The sequence below is a fragment of the Pseudorca crassidens genome, chromosome 5 (genome assembly GCF_039906515.1).
Source record: "Pseudorca crassidens isolate mPseCra1 chromosome 5, mPseCra1.hap1, whole genome shotgun sequence".
In the NCBI taxonomy this organism is placed as follows: Eukaryota; Metazoa; Chordata; class Mammalia; order Artiodactyla; family Delphinidae; genus Pseudorca; species Pseudorca crassidens.
Window position 1 is genome coordinate 51,419,210 of NC_090300.1, and position 19,482 is coordinate 51,438,691.

At 36.1% G+C, this 19,482-nt stretch overlaps 1 long non-coding RNA gene across 1 annotated transcript in view; it reads right to left on the reverse strand.

Moving 5' to 3' along the window:
* Positions 1 to 8,017: 8,017 nt before the first annotated feature.
* The window catches only part of LOC137224883 (uncharacterized), a 166,203-nt gene continuing 154,738 nt past the window's right edge, over positions 8,018 to 19,482 (reverse strand). Inside the window, exon 4 of the long non-coding RNA XR_010943550.1 lies at positions 8,018 to 8,076. This is a non-coding gene — a long non-coding RNA (uncharacterized lncRNA). The remainder of the gene's footprint in view (positions 8,077 to 19,482) is intronic.

Below are 19,482 nucleotides of genomic sequence, written 5' to 3' on the forward strand. Positions count from 1 at the left end.
GCAACCAGGCCTGATCCTTGACATACTGAATTCTAAACTTGGAGAAAAAACTTGAAAATTTGCATTTTAAACAAGTTCCTTTGGTGATTTTGTTATACACTAAATCTTGAATATTGCTAAAATAAAGGATACAGGTGGAACACTTATACACTAGTTGTTTAAATATGATTAATTTACAGAAAATTAGGTCAATCAATGAAGTATCCTAAATTAGTGCTTCTCAAATTTATGTGTAATGGAATCACTTGGGGATCTTATTAAAAATGCAAATTCTCATTTAGTAGATCTGCAGTGGGACCAGAGATTTTATATTTCTAACAAGTTCCCAGGTGACGCCATGGCTGCTGACCCACGGATTCAGGTTGGTAGCAAAGCTCCACTTAACATAGGTTTACATGTTTGATATTTTTACTTATGGAAACAGAAAAACTGTATAATTTTCATGCAACTTGGAGAGATTCAGGAGTTGGGGTTGTAGTTTACATTAAGAGTGCTATGAATTTATACAAAAAGAAAAAAATGGTTTCACCCTAAAGTTTTTTTTTCTGTTACACATGGAAAAATGCAGACTTCCTCTGCATATTAGAATACTTGAAATACAGTTTTTAAAAATATAAAGACATTTATAGGCAATGCCCATGAAAGAATTTATGAGTATCCAAGGACACAATACTTATCACTGAATCTTTTACTGCTTGTATATTCAGAAGACATATTCATAAAGCTGGGTTATTGGAGACCAGTGTTCTTGTTTTCATTTATAATGTACACAGGTTGGGCTAACTAATGTTGATTCAGTATTGATATTCTGAGTTTGTGATGTTCTTTATTACCATATCACTACTTCTTTTTTTTTTTTTTTTTTGCGGGCCTCTCACTGTTGTGGCCTCTCCTGTTGCGGAGCACAGGCTCCGGACGCGCAGGCTCAGCGGCCATGGCTCACGGGCCCAGCCGCTCCGTGGCATGTGGGATCTTCCCGAACCGGGGCACGAACCTGTGTCCCCTGCATCGGCAGGCGGACTCTCAACCACTGCGCCACCAGGGAAGCCCATCACTACTTCTTAAGCATTACATATATTGCTATACCTGTGTAGCCATCAGTCAACTAAATGAGTTACCTATAAGGAAGAGTAAACATTATTAGACAAGCGTGTGGCTTTTATAAAGCCCAAAATGCAATTTGTGTTAGCTGACATAAGATTAAACTCTACCATTCAGAATGTTTACCATAAAATATTTCAATACAATTTAGATGTCCCTTAAATGAAAATGGATTCTGCCCTGTTATTAGCATGTTTGTGGAGTGCTTAAAAATAGAATACTTGATAGTACCAAGTTTTTCCTATTGTTTGATTTTGTTTATAATTTCTTCAATAATTTCCTTTCTATTGAAAAAGTAAATCTTCTTATTTTTTAGTTTCTTTTTCTTAAATTGAGGTATAGTTGATTTACAATATTATATTAGTTTCAGGTATACAACATAGGAATTCAAAATATTTATAGATTATACTCCATTTAAAGTTATTATAAAATATTGGCTATATTCCCACTGCTGTACAATATACCCTTGTGGTTTATTTATTTTGTACATAGTAGTTTGTACCTCTTAGCTCCCTTATGCTATCTTGCCCCTGCCCTCTTTCCTCTCCCCATTGGTAACCACTAGTTTGTTCTCTATATCTGTAAGTTTGTTACATTTTCGTTATATTCATTTGTTTGTTTTATTTTTTAGATTCAGCATACAAGTGATAACATACAGTATTTGTTTCTCTTATTTCACTTAGCAGAATACCCTCTAGGTCCATCCACATTGTTGCAAATGGCAAAATTTCATTCTTTTTTATGGCTGAGTAATATTCCATACATATACATATACTACATCTTTATCCATTCATCTATCGATAGGCATTTAGATTGCTTTCATATCTTGGCTATTATAAATAATGCTGCTATGAATACCGCAGTGCATATATCTTTTCAAATTAGTGTTTTCATTTTCTTCAGATATATACCTAGGAGTAGAATTACTGGATCATATGGTAGTTATATTTTTAATTTTTTGAGGAGAAAAATGAAAAAGTATAGTTCAGTTCCATTTCCTTTAAAATGTATGTTAGCACAGATACACCCATGCACACACACGCACACACACACAATGTGCACAGCCAGCTTATGAAAACTTTTCTATTTTTCTTATATTTTGGGGGGGGGGAAATCAACAACAGTTATACATCTGCTTTTATTTTAAATAATTTTTCAGCTTCACCGAGGTATAACTGACAAATAAAATTATATATATTTAAAACTTACAGTGCAATGATTTGATATATGTATACATTGTGAAATGATTACCACAATCAAGTTGATTAACACATCTATCACCTCACACAGTTACCTTTGTTTGTGTGTGTGTGTGTGTGTGTGTGTGGTGCGAATGCTTAAGATGTACTGTCTTAGCAAATTTCAAGCATGCGATACAGTATTCTTAACTATAGTCACCATTCTGTACGTTAGATCTCCAGAACTTATTCATCTTATAACTGAAAGTTTGTACCCTTTGATCAATATCTCCCTATTTCTCCCACCCACCAGCATCTAGAAACCACCATTCTTCTCTCTGTTTCTATGAGTCTATTTTATTTTTTTTGGTTTCGCATACAACTGATACCATACAGTATTTGTTATCCTCTGTCTGGCTTATTTCACATAGCACAAGGCCTTCTGAGTTTATCTCTGTTATTATAAATAACCCCCTCAGCCCTGGCAACCACCATTCTATTCTGTTTCTGTGTATTCTACTATTTTATTTTATTTTATTTTATTTTTAGATTCTGCATTATGGGTGAGTTCATACAGCATTTGTCTTTGTCTGGCTTATTTCACTTAGCATGGTATCCTTCAGAGTCATCCCTGTTGTTGCAAATGGCAGGATTTCCATCTTTTTATGGCTGAATAATATTCCTTTGTGTGTGTGTATACATTTGTGTGTATTTGTATATATACATATGTTACACAGGAATGCATATATTACATTTCTTTATCCATTCATACATCAGTGGACACTTAGGTTGTTTTATGCCTATTATGAATAATGCTGCAATAAACACGGGAGTTACAGATATCTTTTCAAGATACTGATTTCTTTTCCTTTGGATATATATTTTAGATATCAACTCCTTGTCATATATATGGTTTGCAAATATTTGCTCTCATTTTGTAGGTTTCCTTTTCATTGTGTTGATAGTTACCTTTGCTTTACAGAAGCTTTTTAGTTTGATGTAATCCCACCTGTTGCTTTTGCTTTTGTGTCATATCCAAAAAATTGGTGTCATATCCAAAAAATTATTGCCAAGACCAGTATCAGGATATTTTCCCCTATGTTTTCTTCTAAGAGAGCAAACCTAGAGAATATGAAACTTAACTCAGCTGCTTTGTTTCATGTCTGCCAACTAAGTTATTCTTGAGAAGTCTGAAGCCTCTACATGCACATAAAAATAGCTCATGAAAAAAACTGTGCGTTATGAAAACTGGAAGAGATATTTCCACAAAATAATCCGTTTACTTATAGAAGATAGTTTAACATTAATAAGCTAAAAGCTAAAGGTGCATTATGTATATATTGGCTTCTGATTTTGATGAGACAAAGATGCATGGATTTGTGAAAAAGGTGTTTAATAAAATAAAACAAAACCAATGCAAATAAAACACGTACTGTCCTTTGTCCAAATTCACCCTTTATTATGTATTAAGTATAGACACACTTTTCCTCTCTTTGAAAATTGCAGAGTTTTTTGGTCTATTTGGGGGAAAATTACATGGTTATTTGTGACATATGGCATGTTCCAGAAAACGTTTTTTCAGTAGTCATCCCAGCTACTAGCTGATACAGCAGTTTTTTCTCTTTTTCAAATAGAAGACAGTGTTTCATCTCTCCCCTTTTCTGAAAATTTTGTGATAATTCACAAATATATAAATCTGACACTTGTTCACGCAATTGCTCTTTATCTGTTATTCAAGGAAAATTGCTGATGGAGAGATCATATTTTTCTATATGATTGAGTCACCTCCCTTCAAGTATTTTCTGCTTAAATATTTATAACCAGGTACCTATGGAAAAACATGGGCTGTGCGCATGAGAGAGAACCAAGTTTAAACAGATCTGCCACTTACTAGATGTCTGTCCTTGGAACAAGGTTGTTTAATTTTCATCTGTATATTCAAATAGTAACACCTACTTCATAGGATTATCTGAGGATTAAATGATATAATGTATATGAGGAATATAATAAGTACTTGACACAAAGCAGTCAGTCATGAAAGGCTAGCAATTAGCATTAACATTACCATATTTCAGCTCTTCTAAGGCACATAATTTTTCACATTTTAACATTAAGAGAATGGAGTGATCAATGGTGTCTTACAGTTGCTGGTGAAGGTAACAACCAAGACTTAGACGGCCTTGCCCGCGCACACAGTAATCTTGTTGCATGACGGCTGTCTGACTGTAATCTCTTGGCTTCTCAGTCCACAAACCATTTGAGAAAGAATCATAATGGCTATTTGAAGAAGCATTGTGAATCCTGGTTATCATCTGAAAACCTTTCACTGATTTTTCTGTCAGATAAAGTGCCAGTTTCAAAACTCGTGGAATACTTATCAATAGCTTAGAAGAAAGTCCTAGAGACAGAAGTTGCACTACGGGCATGACTGTGTCACCAGTGCTCTTAGTGCTGTAGAGGATAATGGTGTGGGCAAACGTGGACATCAATCACTGCACAGAGAGTGACTTGGAGCCGGACTCTGTATTTTAGAAACATTTTACTTTGCTTATATTTTCTTTTTAATATATACATAGGTATGATCTACAATAAAATGTATTTAAATAAGTCTAAATGGAAGATATACTTAATGTTTCAAATGAGTTTGAAATAAACATTCTGTTTAACATGTCATAGTTTTACTGAAAGTGATTTTTTTCTTTCTAAGCTGTACGTAAAACAAAGGAGTGTCCTACAACTGATGTCTTGAATTGGATGAACTAGCATATTATTCACAGCAAGACTTGTGAAGGAATCACATTTATTAAAGTACATAGCGAGTGGAAATGTTGTCACGTATAAATTCCCAGGGAGATTGCTTTCATTGGCTCTCAGAAGGGTTATTTAGAAGTTCAAATTCAAAAAGAGGGGAGGGGAGAGTGTGTGAGAGAGGAAAGGAAAAAGGGAGTAGAACAGCAAATATTCACAAGCTACTTGCAAATGGTAATTATTTTCAGCAAAATGACTCCACAGTATCTGAAGCAGACTGAACTTGGTCATTAAAAAACATCTGAAACAAGAATTTTTCTGACATCCATCACATAGAAGTGACTGTTAATGACCAGAATGCATGTAAGGAGGGCAGAGTGGGAGGGTGGGGATATTAAATCTAGTTTATCTTTTTTAAAAAAAATTACATCTCTTAATGTAGCTTAACATTCTCGCCTTACATACTGTACATGCTAATTAGAGGCAATCCATGAGGAGGCTGATAATTATCAGATTAAATGCCAGAGGTTTAATTTTGTCCTGAAAATTTTTTTTCTTCCAATAAAAATCTTTCCTCCAATAAGATTGTTTATAATTAGCTGGTCTTAACAATTCATAAGCTATAGAAGCTATAATCACACAATACTTCCTTAGCAACAGACTTTTAATTTTTAATTTCATTGTCTTTACATGGATTGATTTCTAGGGCGTTTCCTATGTCATAATGATGTCAATGGAAGAAAATTTTATATGAATGCTAGATCTTGGTATTTCTGAAAGAAAATATTTTTCTAATTGAAATTATTCAGAAATATTTACTTGAACCAAATAAGGTGGAATGCATTTTGTTCATTTGGCTTCTACTTCAAATAGTAGTTTCTGAGTTTTTTAATTAATATCTCTTACATTAATAAAGCTAAAATTCTTTAGCAAGAACTAAAGTGTTAGCTTTTACCTGGGCAAGTTTTAAAAGGGAAAATAACATGCCACAAGATGTCACTGTAATCCTCATAAACTGATAAGTGTAGTAACTGCTTTTATTTCAACATTTAAAGAAGTTAGGTGAGAAAAAAACTCTCACAATAGGCACAAAGCAGTTGGTAGCTTTACCGTCTATCTTTTCGAATCTAAACATAACTATAAAAAGTACACCCTGGAATGAGCCTCTGGCATTCAATGACAACTTTCATAGAATAGAGTAAGAATCTTTCATTCTTCTTAAATAAAATCATCTTCATTTTTATGACACAATTCTATCTATCCTATTTTTTGTTGTTGTTGTTGTTGTTGTACACGGGCCTCTCACTGTTGGGGCCTCTCACTGTTGGGGCCTCTCGCGTTGCAGAACACAGCCTCCAGACGCACAGGCTCAGCGGCCATGGCTCACGGGCCCAGCCGCTCCGTGGCATGTGGGATCTTCCTGGACCGCGGCACGAACCCGTGTCCCCCGCATAGGCAGGCGGACTCTCAACCACTGCGCCACCAGGGAAGCCCTATCTAGCCTATTTCTGATTCAGATTTCAAGTAGGATAATACTTTGGACTCATTGGAAATAAAAACTCCAGGTTACAGATGCAATAAAAGCTCTTTATACCAGTTCTATGATGCCTTCGATGTTTATGGAAGACTCCACTGCCAGCCAGAATGGACATAAAATTGTGAGAAAAACACATGTGGGGCTTCCCTGGTGGCGCAGTGGTTGAGAGTCCGCCTGCCAATGCAGGGGACACGGGTTCGTGCCCCGGTCCGGGAAGATCCCACATGCCGCGGAGCGGCTGGGCCCGTGAGCCATGGCCGCTGAGCCTGCGCGTCCGGAGCCTGTGCTCCGCAACGGGAGAGGCCACAACGGTGAGGGGCCCGCGTACCGCAAAAACAAAAAAAACAACAAACACACACAGCGTGGGCCATTAAAAAAAAAAGGAAAAAAAATCTTTCCTGGTAATATACTCAAAACAAAAATTATAAGTGAACTACTCATTCTTGTTAACTTCCAGTTGAAAATCTCCTTCTGATTCACATCCTATAGTCAAAGCACACAGATTAAAAGGGAATGTATGAACCTCGGTTTCAACTATAATGAAAAACTCATGGGGAAAAGTGAGTTTAGTTGGTTCTTTCAAGATCACTTTTACCATTACTGGTAGAGAGGACAACCTGTGATTTTATTAAAGAAAGTTCTTTTAATGTTTTGAACATGTAAAATAATATTATATTCAGAACTTTTAGGCTGTAGTTACAAGGGACTGATTGTTTTGCATACATGGATTTAGAGGCTTTTTTAAAAAAAAGTTGTCCCTTTTTAAAAAGGAATGTCTCATTGAAAACATTTTAAAAAGCAAATCCCGTTGTACACCTGAAACTACTGGTAATATATTATACATAACTATACTTCCATTTAAAAATTTTAAAAAGCAAATCCCTGTAACTAGTTATATGAAAGCCTTCGCCACCTGCAACTTTGGTCATCACTTTTGCTTTTACTGAAATTTTTTCCATATTTATTCACTTAATTACTAGTTAATCATGCTACAGAGAGCTACAAAGATGAATCAGACACAGAGCCAACAGACTCTTAAAGCTCTTGAAACCCAGTTGAAGGAAGCAACTGTTTAAGCAGATGAGGTTAGGATAGAAGCTCATACTGGGTGCAGCTGGGCATAGATGAAAAGGTGAGTTCACCAGGAAGGGGGGGTAAAGAGGTCCAGTCTATATAAATTTCAAACAGGAGGTAACAAAGCCCTTCAGATGACTGTTTTTCACTAGATATGCTGATTTATTTCCCTCTAAACTGAAAGAAAACCTGCCAAAATGCATGATTTCAGTTTTCTTTTCGGTTTGAAAAATTTACTTAACTCATCAAACCAACCATTTCATTGTTAATGTCAATGAAATATAAGAAATTGTTTACTTGGAGATAGAAAACATTTCTAAAGAGATGTTCTCTGAAGTAATGCTCATGTGGCTGCATAATCATATTGAATCCCACACTTATTTGCTTCAGCACATAACTTACTGCAACAAAGAAGTGCTTGTCTATTGATCTCCTGGTCTGTAAAAAAGGAAAAGGTGAAAAAAAATTACAATACTTTAATGGAGAATAGAGATACAGCAAATCCTATGAGTTTATCTTGTCAGCTAGAAGTTCTGTCCCCATTAGTAAAGCATGTTTTGATCCCCAAACCTAGTCTCCGGAGTTAGGAAAACAGCTTCTCCTCTGTGATAGCCACAGCTAAACCTACCTGTGGGAAGTCCCAGCCCAGGCATACATGGCAAACTCCTTGGCCTTGACATTCAGGCTCAGGGAACAGAGATTACTCCAGTGCTGGCACAGAAAGAATTTCTGTGGCCAGAGGTTTTACATCATTACAAGGTGACAGAGTTCCTACGTGGTAGATTTCTAGCCATGGACAGACATATAAGCTGATCCTGGGCAATGACCTGGCTGGAAGTAGACAAGAACAAGTTCACAGTCCTCATGGTCTTCCAACCTTGGGGAGATCTCTCTCCAAAAACATCACCAGGACCACCAATTCCTGGGTAACCTCTCTAAGGTAGGAATGGAGTACTGTGCCCACCCACTCACATCTGGTGGTGTTTGCATCTTTGACCGGCTTCTTTGCTCCTTGGGGAATAAACTCAAGTACTGGCCGCCTAAACTAGGTCCGAGACATTCCCATACCCACCCTGGAACCCTAACCATCTTCTTTGGTCTGACCTAGTTCCTGCTGTGGCTTCCTCTTAAAGTAAGAATGTCAGCTACTGTCAAACAGAAGATATTTTCCTCAGAGAATTAGATTTTTTTAAATTTTACAACAATTATCAAAACAAAAAGCCTCAATAACAGAAAAAAAAATCCAAACAATATGATTATAAAATAAGCAGAGGAAACGAATAGATATTTTTTCAGAGAAGACATTCAGATAGCCAACAGGTAAATTAAAAAGTGCTTAACATTACTAATCATCAAGGAAATGCAAATCAAAACCTTTTAGAATGGCTGTCATCAAAAAGACAAGCAGTAACAAGTACTGGCAAGGATGTAGAGAAAGGGGAACACGTGTGCATTGTTGGTAGGAATGTAAACCTGTGCTGCCACTATGGAAAACAGTATAGAGGTTCCTCAAAAAATTAAAATTAGAACTACTGTATGATATAGCAATTCCACTTCTGGGTATACTTTCAAAAGAAATGAAATTACTGTCTCAAAGAGATATCTGCACCCCCATATTCACTGCAGCATTATTTAGCATAGCTGAAACATGGAAGCAACCTAAGTACCCATGGATAAAGTACCCATGGATGAGTGGATAAAGAAAAGATGATGTATACATACAATGAAATATTATTCAGCCATAAAAAAAGCAGGCAATCCTGCTGTTTGCTATAACATGGATGGACCTTGACGGCATTATGCTAAGTAAGATACTGCATGATCTCACATGTGGAATCTGAGAAGATTGAACTCACAGAAACAGAGAACAGATTGGTGGCTGCCAGAGGCCAGGGGTAGAGGGGCGTGGACTGAAGGTGCTCAAAAGGCACCTCAAAACCCCAAACCTAACAGTTCATAGAAGGCAAAAGACAGGACTAGTCCTTTGGCAAAAAAATGGCTAACTTTTCACCACTCGTTCCTTTTTTATCCTGGGAACAGCAGATTCCAGCTTGCCTTGCAGTGGTGTCCAGCTAAGTAACTAAATTTTGGCCAAAGGTATGTGAGCAATTATGTATGTCATGTCACCACTTTCTCTCCCTTCATCTGCTGACTGGCTGTGGAATATCTCTCAAGGGGCTCAGGCCCTAAGAGCTGGAAGAACTCCAAGAGGGAAGGAGTCTGGTTCCCTGAGCTGCCACTTGTAGAAGAGATGTCCAGAAGAGCCAAGGGACCAGGAAGACTCATTTGACCTGTGCACGAGCAAAAACCAAAACTTGTAGAGTTAAGCCACTACATTTGTTTGTTTATTATAGCAGTTAGTCTACTGTGACTTTTCTAAGCATACATATAACTGATTTATTCTCATATGCATGCTGTATACCTTTTCACCTTTTTTCCGTTTTTCTCGTCCTTGACGTTTTATCAAAATAATACACTATGTAATATACTCATCCCAGATACAAGGTGGTCTGCAATCATCAAGACATATTTATTTTACATTAATGCTCGATCTTTGTGAGGTCGCTTTCATTAGAAACTGTTGAATAATGCAGGACATTATTTTCAGGAAGGATTTTCAAGTGCTGGCACCTTATGCAGCTCCCTTGCACAGGCCTACTGTGTCAACTAATAGATATTGATAGGATTTATACCACCTCTCTGCTTCTGACTTCAAGAACCACATACTTGAAACAGTTCTTTGCTTCCCGGACCAGTCATCCTCAGGACACTGCATCTTTTGCCTGATTCTCTCTCTCAGGAACTTTAAACTGCACTTAAGAAGAGACCTGATTGATAGATCGCCCTCCCACATGCTCAGGCTGAGGCTGCTACAGGCATTAACAATCCTTACCCCCATCATTTCTTCCCAGGTCTGAGCCACCAGGAAAAGAAGTCAGGCAGGATAATAGGAGATCCTATTAATGAATAGTTATTCATTTTTAAATTTATTCATTACTGACTGAGAACCAGCAGGCTCTGTGAGGTCACAGGGAAGCCAGAGAGCTTGGTTCAGCCCCTATCCTCAGAGAGCTTACACTCTTAGAGAAAGAGGTGGGGGGAGAGACAGACATGTACTAAGGCAGTTACAATCCTGTGTGAGGTGTGTGAGAGAGGGAAGCTCAGGGTGGGTATCTGTCAAAATTAATTAAGCCGTGCAAACTTTAGATTTCTGCATTTTATTGTATGCAATATATTTAAAAAATATTGTCTAAACAGGAGCCTATTAAAGCATTTTTTTAAAATAGCATTTGTTATTAGCCTTCTCCCTCTTCCGTTGCAAGGAACGCTTCCTTTAGACTCATTTTCATGCTGCATTTATTGAAATATATTTACCTGTTATTCTGATTTCTAGTTTGGGTCTTTATTTTCTCTTAAAAATCAAGATATTTACTGATCCTTTATAAACTAGCCTACTTTGGGGGTATTTATGGCGTTCTCATTTCACAGGCATAACACAAATGAAAACAGTGCTAAAATACTTTGAAAATACAACATGCAATGGAAGCTCTAAGTGATAACAGAGAAGATGAGGAAAGACTTGCAGGCAATTTAGCAGTTTTGGGTGCATTTTTCCACCGAGAGAGGAGTTCAAGCTATCAATATAAGAACTCAGCTCTGAGAATAAGTTTCAGAATCAAAACAGAACTGATAAAAGCCCCAAACCCAAAATGGCAAGCAAAAACAAACAAATAAAAGCAATAGCCTAAAACAATCTGCCCAAATACTGCAGTGGCGATGCTAAAAATAGAACAATTTAAAAAATAAAAAATAAAAAATAAAAATAGAACAATTTTTAATAAAAGTATAGGAAAATAATAGATCACTGAATGTGATCTTTGATACATGTATTTTAAACTGATTTTCAAAAATAAATAATTCTATTTTTTAAGAGCTAAAATCCTGACACATTCAGCATATAATACTATGAGTAATATACCAAGTAGTAATGTTCTGGCATTATGACTGTGCATGACTACAAGGCAGACCTTAATGTAATCAGTGTTTCCTCTAATGGTGCTAATGGTGACTGTTCAGCTTCGACCCTGACCGAGATTGCTTATTATTTCACTGGTTTAAAGAAAGTATGATCATTGCTAGGACTTGGCATCAGCCACGGATGTGGCAACGTAAACATTATGGAAACTTAATTTGTGCACATCTCAGGAACAGAATTTTTATCTTTGTGTACTTCGCACTTCCGACCAGCCCTTAAAAGACCTCCTGGGATGCCTAATTTATTCTAAGGTAATGGAGGTACAAAAGTTTTGTGCTAGATGCCCCCCAACCCAGCCCCTAAATAATCAATTATTTGCACTTAAAGAGAACCTGGTTCAATCTGCATTTTGTAGTTAAAGAAACAGAGACCCAGAGAAGTGCAGCTCTTGCCCAACATAACCATCATTATCAATTTCGTCAGCGTGTTGACACTTACTGTGCACTCTCTGTATGCTGGCCATTGTGCTTTATATGTTGTACCATATCATCCTCTTAATCCTGGGTGCTATTTTCATTTCCATTTATTAATGGGAAACTGATGCCTGAAGCAGTTGTATACTGTGCTCAGGGTCACACAGCTAAAATGTCAGTTGTGGGGAGTCCTTCTTCAGAGCCAGCATTCTGAATCACTGCACCAGTGCCTGTTGGTTATGGAATCATTGAACCCAGGCTTCAGGACTACTAAGTATAAGTCGGTAGGGTTATTAAAAAACTTGCCACATTTTAGGCACTGCAAAATGCTGGTGAGCAAATGAATGAGTGAAAATGAAATGCACAAAACATAATGCTTTGTCTTCAAAAATTTATCTGCAGCAAATTTTCACCAACACATTTGAAAGAGTGGCTCCATCCATATAGTTGGACATCAGTTTCAAGATTACCTTTCAAAATTGCTTGTACATTACAATCACTATGTTAACAGAAAATAAAATATAAGGCAGTTCAGAGAGGGAAAACGTGTACTGTCTATAAAGAAGTTGTGACCTGAGAACATGACTGAGATATCTGAATGTATCTTAAAGAAAACAAGAATAAATGTAAACAGCAAAGAAATTATCAATGATAAAACTGAAACTATAACATTTTTAAAGAATTAATATAACATCAACTTTTTGAAATTTCTAATAAAAAGCTAGTCTATACAGAATATATGTATATAAGTATATCTATATTTCCCTAAATGGGAGTTGATTTATATGCCAATATACTGCCATCTGATACTTCTTTATTGAAGCTTTAACATCATCTAGCAGGTACTGAGTGAAAGGGACAGCAAGGCAGGCAAGAATCTATTGTAATCTACCAAAATCATGTCTCAGATTTTCTAGGAAAATACCAATTGAAAAGAGATATTCTGCCCACACTCCTTATTATAAAACACCCAAGTGTTTCTGAAATTTCTACATTTTAACACCAGCATGCCCTCTCCCAGACCTTCTCTCAAAGCCAAAAATCAATATATTCAATATCAATTTATTTAACAAATATTTACTGCCCATCTATTACATGCCGGGCCCCTAGGATAGAAGAGTGAGAATTAGTCCTAACTTTAGGTTCAGAAAAATAAGTAGCTTTATGTCAACTTGATGGTAAATTGTACATTAAAATTCAGTTGACCTTTAAAAAAGGCTAAAACCATCTCTTTCTGCTGGATGTGTGATTGCCTAGGAAACTTCCATTACAAAGAAGCTAAAATAGGTTTTTGTATTTTCTTTTACATTCTTTTTAGTATTTTGGAGAGTAATTAGTCTTTTAAAATTAAAGATGAAAAAATTTTAAGTTATGAGTTTAAACAGAATTTATCTCTATATAAGGGGAACTTATCCATGAATATTTACATTTTAGTGGCAAAATCAGATAACCCCTGCATGATATTGCAGCCAATGTATTATTTGAATTCCATCATGTAATATTTTTTACTACTGCTCAATAATCTCAATAACTTTTGTGATTTTGTAAAAGTAATATCTATTTATTGTATAAAATATGAACTAAATGTCCATCAAAACAGGAATGGATGAATAAATTATCGCAGATTCATACAATTTAACACTATGTGTCAGTTAAAGAAAACAGAGTTTCAGGGATTACTATGAAAAAAATTCTCAAAAACATAGTATTGAACAAAAAAATATATAGTATGATACCATTTCTATAAAATTTTAAGCCATATAAGCCAAGCAGTACCATATAGTACTAAATGGATGTACACAGTAAAAATATAAAAGCCTGTGTCAATTAAAAAGACTAGAAATGAGATCAAGAAGGGTATCCGAGGGAGGAAGATATCAGATGTATGTGTACTACAGTACAGCAATTACCTTTACGCAGCAAGTATAGGTGACTCTAGGGCTCATCTACCTTTCCTTAAGCATCCTAGTGCTGTCTTTAGTCCAATGTCAGAAAGTGGTTGTTTCCTATAATTTAATTTTTAAGTTGTTTAATCCTCTTATTTCCTTATGGTTTGAAGTGCAAATATTACTTAATTCCGAAAAATAACCAAAAAAAAAAGAAGGAAGGAAGGAAATAAGGAAGGAAGGAAGGAAAAGAAAGAAAGAGAAAGAAAAGAGGAAAAAAAGAGGAAAGAGGAGGGAAGGGAAGGGAAGGGGAGAGGAGGGGAGGGAAGGGAAGGGAAGGGAAGGGAAGGGAAGGGAAGGGAAGGGAAGGGAAAAAACCTCTGAAATTGACATTGTAAAAAGTTGTTAAGACTTGGCATTTTGAGTTTTCAGTTCTGGGATGTTTGTTTTGTTATACTCTACTTTACTGTATGTTTGAACTATATCATAATTTTATAAATTATTGAAGATAGAAATAAAAGAACATTTAAAAAATTCTGACAAGCCAAAAGGAAAAAAGAATTTTTCATTACTATACCACCACATATATTTTGTTACCATTTTAAAAAGTATACACATATTTTCAGAATATTAAATATTTATCCTTACATCTCTCCTGAATGGCATTTCATTGTGTGTCTGTAACATGCTTTGCTTAATCGATCCTAACTTCCTGAAAATGTAGGCTGTTTTAGTTTTCATAATTTTAAATAATGCTTTAATGAATGTTCTTGTACATGTATTTTTTATACATAACCATGATAATATCCTTGAATATAGTCTTATAAGTAAAATTTCTGGGTCAAAACTATACACTGTTTTTTTAGGATTAATCATGTTTTGAAATTGCTCTCCAAAAAGATTATATTAAGTTATATCAACAGACTATGAGACAGCCCATGTTCTCAGAGTATCATTTATTGCTTTTAAAAAATCTCCAATTGTTACAGGTAATGGAATTTTACTCTTTTTACTTTTGGAAAATGTTTCATGTCTTTTGTCTATATGTTAACTACACATTTATCTGTTTTCTTATAGCTCTGTAAGATTCTGATATTAAATACATTAACCTTTTCTCATATGTTGTAAATATTTCCTTCATGTTGTGTTTTGTCTTTTATTTTGGTTTAGAGTGTTTTTAGTCTTGAATTTTATAGTTAAATCTATCAATATTTCTCCTTATGTTTTCTGCATATATATATATATATAAAATCACTTATGTAATCTTTAGCATTTCTGTTTCATTTTGCATTTGGATATTCAACCCATATGGAGTTTATTTTAGTATATTTGGACATATGGTGCTAGGAATCTATTTTATTATAGATTATTACAAATAATCGATCAGCTGTTTCAAAAGCATTCATTGAATAATCCAGACTTAGCCTGCAAACTTAAACTTTTTTCAATACTTAATTCTCATATGTCCTGTTTGTGAATTGTGTATTTTCTTCCTATATTGAGACAAAATATTTCTCCACAAAAAGATATATTTCTAGTACTTTTTTTTTTTTTTTTGCGGTATGCGGGCCTCTCACTGTTGTGGCCTCTCCCGTTGTGGAGCACAGGCTCTGGATGCACAGGCTCAGTGGCCATGGCTCACGGGCACAGCCGCTCGGCGGCATGTGGGATCCTCCTGGACCTGGGCACGAACCCGCGTCCCCTGCATCGGCAGGGGGACTCTCAATCACTGTGCCACCAGGGAAGCCCTCTAGTACATTTTTGAAAGAACTTTAAGTTTTCCTAAGGTTCACATTGTGTTAAAATTTTTAATGCAATCTATGTAACTTAGACCTTTGCTTTTTCTTACTTTCACTGCTCTTAGAATTCTAGTCTTGCTCATGCCTAGAGAAGAAAAAAAATATTGAAGCATGATCTATTGGTTACTGACATTTAGAACCATTATACTCAAAATCCCAGGAATTTGAACTCATAATCAAAATAATTATAATATACCGAGCACAAAGACAGATAATACTCACTGGCTAAAATGTTACTAACAGGAACTTCTGAAACTGGAATATATTAGCCTTTATTTAAGCTACTGCATATTATATTATTGAAATCTAAGTTTTTACATCTCTGTGATTTGTTCCTCCTCTGGGGCAGTGGATGGAATGAAAATTCATAGGACATGATCTGAATGTTCTTATTCTTATCCTCTTTCTCGCCCATGTACGAGGAGTACTTGCATTTCACACATTACCCCTTCCCATATTACGTGCGGTTACACTGCCATGGCCATGGAAAAAAGAATGTTCATAAGGTATTTCTTCATTGGACAAGCCTCCCTGAGCCTTAAGATCTGCATCTGTTTGTTTTCTCATTAATTGAACTGTAAATGTGTACAATTTAACTCATAGAAATGTATGGATGATTAGGCTGAATCTACCCCCAAAGAACACATTTTGGCCCTTGTCTTCCCAGGTCTCTAGAAAACTCAACAGCAATTTTTCATTACGGAAATTTTAAAATACACAAATAGAGAATAATAGTAATGAAATACCATGTGTCCATCACTGAGTTTCAGAAGCTATCAACATTCTGTGATTTTTGTCTCAATAGTCTTTGATATGGTGACATCTCACTCATTCTGATAACGCTCTCCTAGTTTGCCTCTTATTCCTCTGGTGGCTGCTTCTCAGTCTTCTCCTTTTTTCTTTAAACTATTAGTTTCCCCTTAAACTCAACCACTCCCATAGCTTCATTCACCAACTCCTAAATTCATATGTCTGCTCAGGCATCTGCTTGGGGGAACATTAAACTCAATGTGACTGAATGTAACACATTACCTTTTATATTCTCCTCAGTCCAACTCATCATTTCATATCGCAAGAAATGATATATCCACCCAATTATTTATTCCAGAAACAGAGATATGATCCTTGATAATCCTTTCTTTCACCATAAATCATCAAGTTACTCAATTTAGTCTCCTAAATACTTTTCAAACATGTCTACTTCTTTCCATCTCCATTGTCAACACAATGATCAGCACCGTCTGTTGAAATATAATGTAATCCACACATGCAAGTCACCCGTATAAGTTTGTATTTTCCAGTAGCTCCATTAAAAAAGTAAAAAGAAACAGGTGAAGTTAAATTTAATAAGATATATTGTTTAATTCAATATATCCAAAATATTATCATTTTAACATGTAATCAATATAAAATATTACTAATGCAATATTTACATTCTTTTTTTCTTACTAAGTCTTTGGAATCTGGTGTGTGCTTTATACTTACAGCACACTGTAATTTGGACAAACCACATTTTCAAGTACTCAGTAGCCACATGTGGCTAATGCCCACCACATCGGACTGAGCATCTCTAGTCCAAACTCTGACCAACTCTTTTTGCAGTGTCTGTTAATGGGCTTCACATGCCCATTTGGTCCCCTTTCAGTTCATTCTTTATGGGTAGCCAGAGTAATTTTTTTCTCAATGTAAATCTGTTTTTATGAGTAAGCTTAAATCCTTCAGTGACTTCCCATTTTTCCCTTTGGTTAAAGTCTGAAACTCCCAACAGAAACTACCCCATTTGATATCTGATCCCATTTGATATCTCCAATCGGTATATTGTGCAAAGTTTCTTTCCATTTCACAGCCTTTATACAAGCTTGAAATATTTTTGCTCCTATCCATCCTTAATTCTTAAAGTACCACTTAACGGAAATTTTCCTTAATACCCCTTTCCTCTCGCTTCCCCCAGAACAGGTTAGAATTCCAATTACATAGCCTGACGGCACACAGTACTTTTATTTCATGGCAGAAATTACTTGTTATTATTTGTTCAACATAGGCCTCTCATTCTTATTCATCTTTGTTTTCTGGCACCAAGAACAATGCTTGGCACTGAATAAATATATGTTGAATGTATGAATTTGACCCTCTTAGCATGATTCACCTGAGAAAAAGTCAAGATTGCCAAGATGGGCTTAGACCAATTCACATCCCTGGGCTAAGGGAGGGACTCTTTGTCCTTGAGCACAAAGCTATCCCATTCTTGAACAAAATTAATGTTCTGTTAACAAGAAAAAAGGAGAAAGAGTTGGCTATTGGGTAGGCCACAAATATCATCTACCAGAATTTCCAATTTACCATTGTGATAGGCTGCTCACCTACTCTGGTTTACATCAGCCCTGAGAAAAGCAAGGCAGAGCCATCTGGAGATAAATTTGTGGATGGAGGAGTTTTGTTTTGTTTTAAACTGTAAAAATAAAGTGGAAGAAACACACTGTATTTGTCAGGGTTCGCCAAAGAAAGAGAACCAATAGGATATATAGAGAGAGATATATTATAAGAGGAGCTTTATTATAGGAATTGGCTCATGTGGTCATGGAGGCCAAGAAGTCCCACAATCTGCTGTCTGCAAGCTGGAGAACCAGAAAAGCTGATGATAAAATTCAGTTTGAATCGGAAGGTCCAAGAAGCAGGACTTGCAATGTCCAAGCACAGGAGAAGAGGGGCATCCCAGCTCAAGAAGAGGAAGAGAGAATTGGCCCTTCTTTTTGTTCCATTAGGGCCCTTCAAAGGATTGATGATACCTGTTCACATTGATGGGGGCAGGTTTCTTTACTTAGTTTACTGATTCAGTTGCTAATCTCTTTTGGAAACACCTTCATGAATGTATGCAGAAGTAATGTTTTGCTAGCTATTTGGACATCCTTTAGTCCAGGCAAGTGGAAACCTAAAGTTAACCATCACACACAAATTATTATCCAATATTCACAAACATTTTCCTGCCTCACTGCATTTGGTCCTCCCCCAAATTCTGGGCAACCTCATTAATTTGGTGTTATTACCATTTTGCCTAATTTACAAAAGAGAAATCCCAAATCAGGAAGGTTAAGTGATTTGTCCAAGGGAATTTGGAAATTAGATGTTACGACTTGGAGAAGGACACAGGTGATCTTATTCCCAAATCCAGACTCTTTTCCCCACACCAGTGGTTCTCAGTATCAGCTTCACCAAGCAACTTGTTAGAAAATCAAATTCTTGGGCCTCACCTCCAACCTAAAGAATCAGAAACTCTGGGAGTCCAGCCCAGCAACCTGTGTTTAACAAGCCCTCCAGGTGATTCTGATACACACTTAAGTGTGAGAACCACTGTATAATACCCTGTTACCCATATCACTTTCCCCAAAACTGATCAAAAAATTTTCTGGATATTTTATGATTTGGTGAAAAAAGAAAAACACTGCCTTTTCCTGGAGATCAACCCAGGAGATCTTGGTATGGGCACTCAGGTACATGATAAGAAGCCAAAGTTGTATTTACCCTACTTCCAGATTCAAAGGGCTCTTGAAATTAAGAATCTACCCAATGGACTCCTTTTCCAAGGTTACATTCCTGAATGAAATGAGGAGCAGCCAGTTACTCTCTACAGCTCGAGCTATATTTCTATGTGAGCAGACAGGGAGAGCTAGGGAAAGTCTCTATCTCATAGAACTTACTTTCTTTTGTACTTA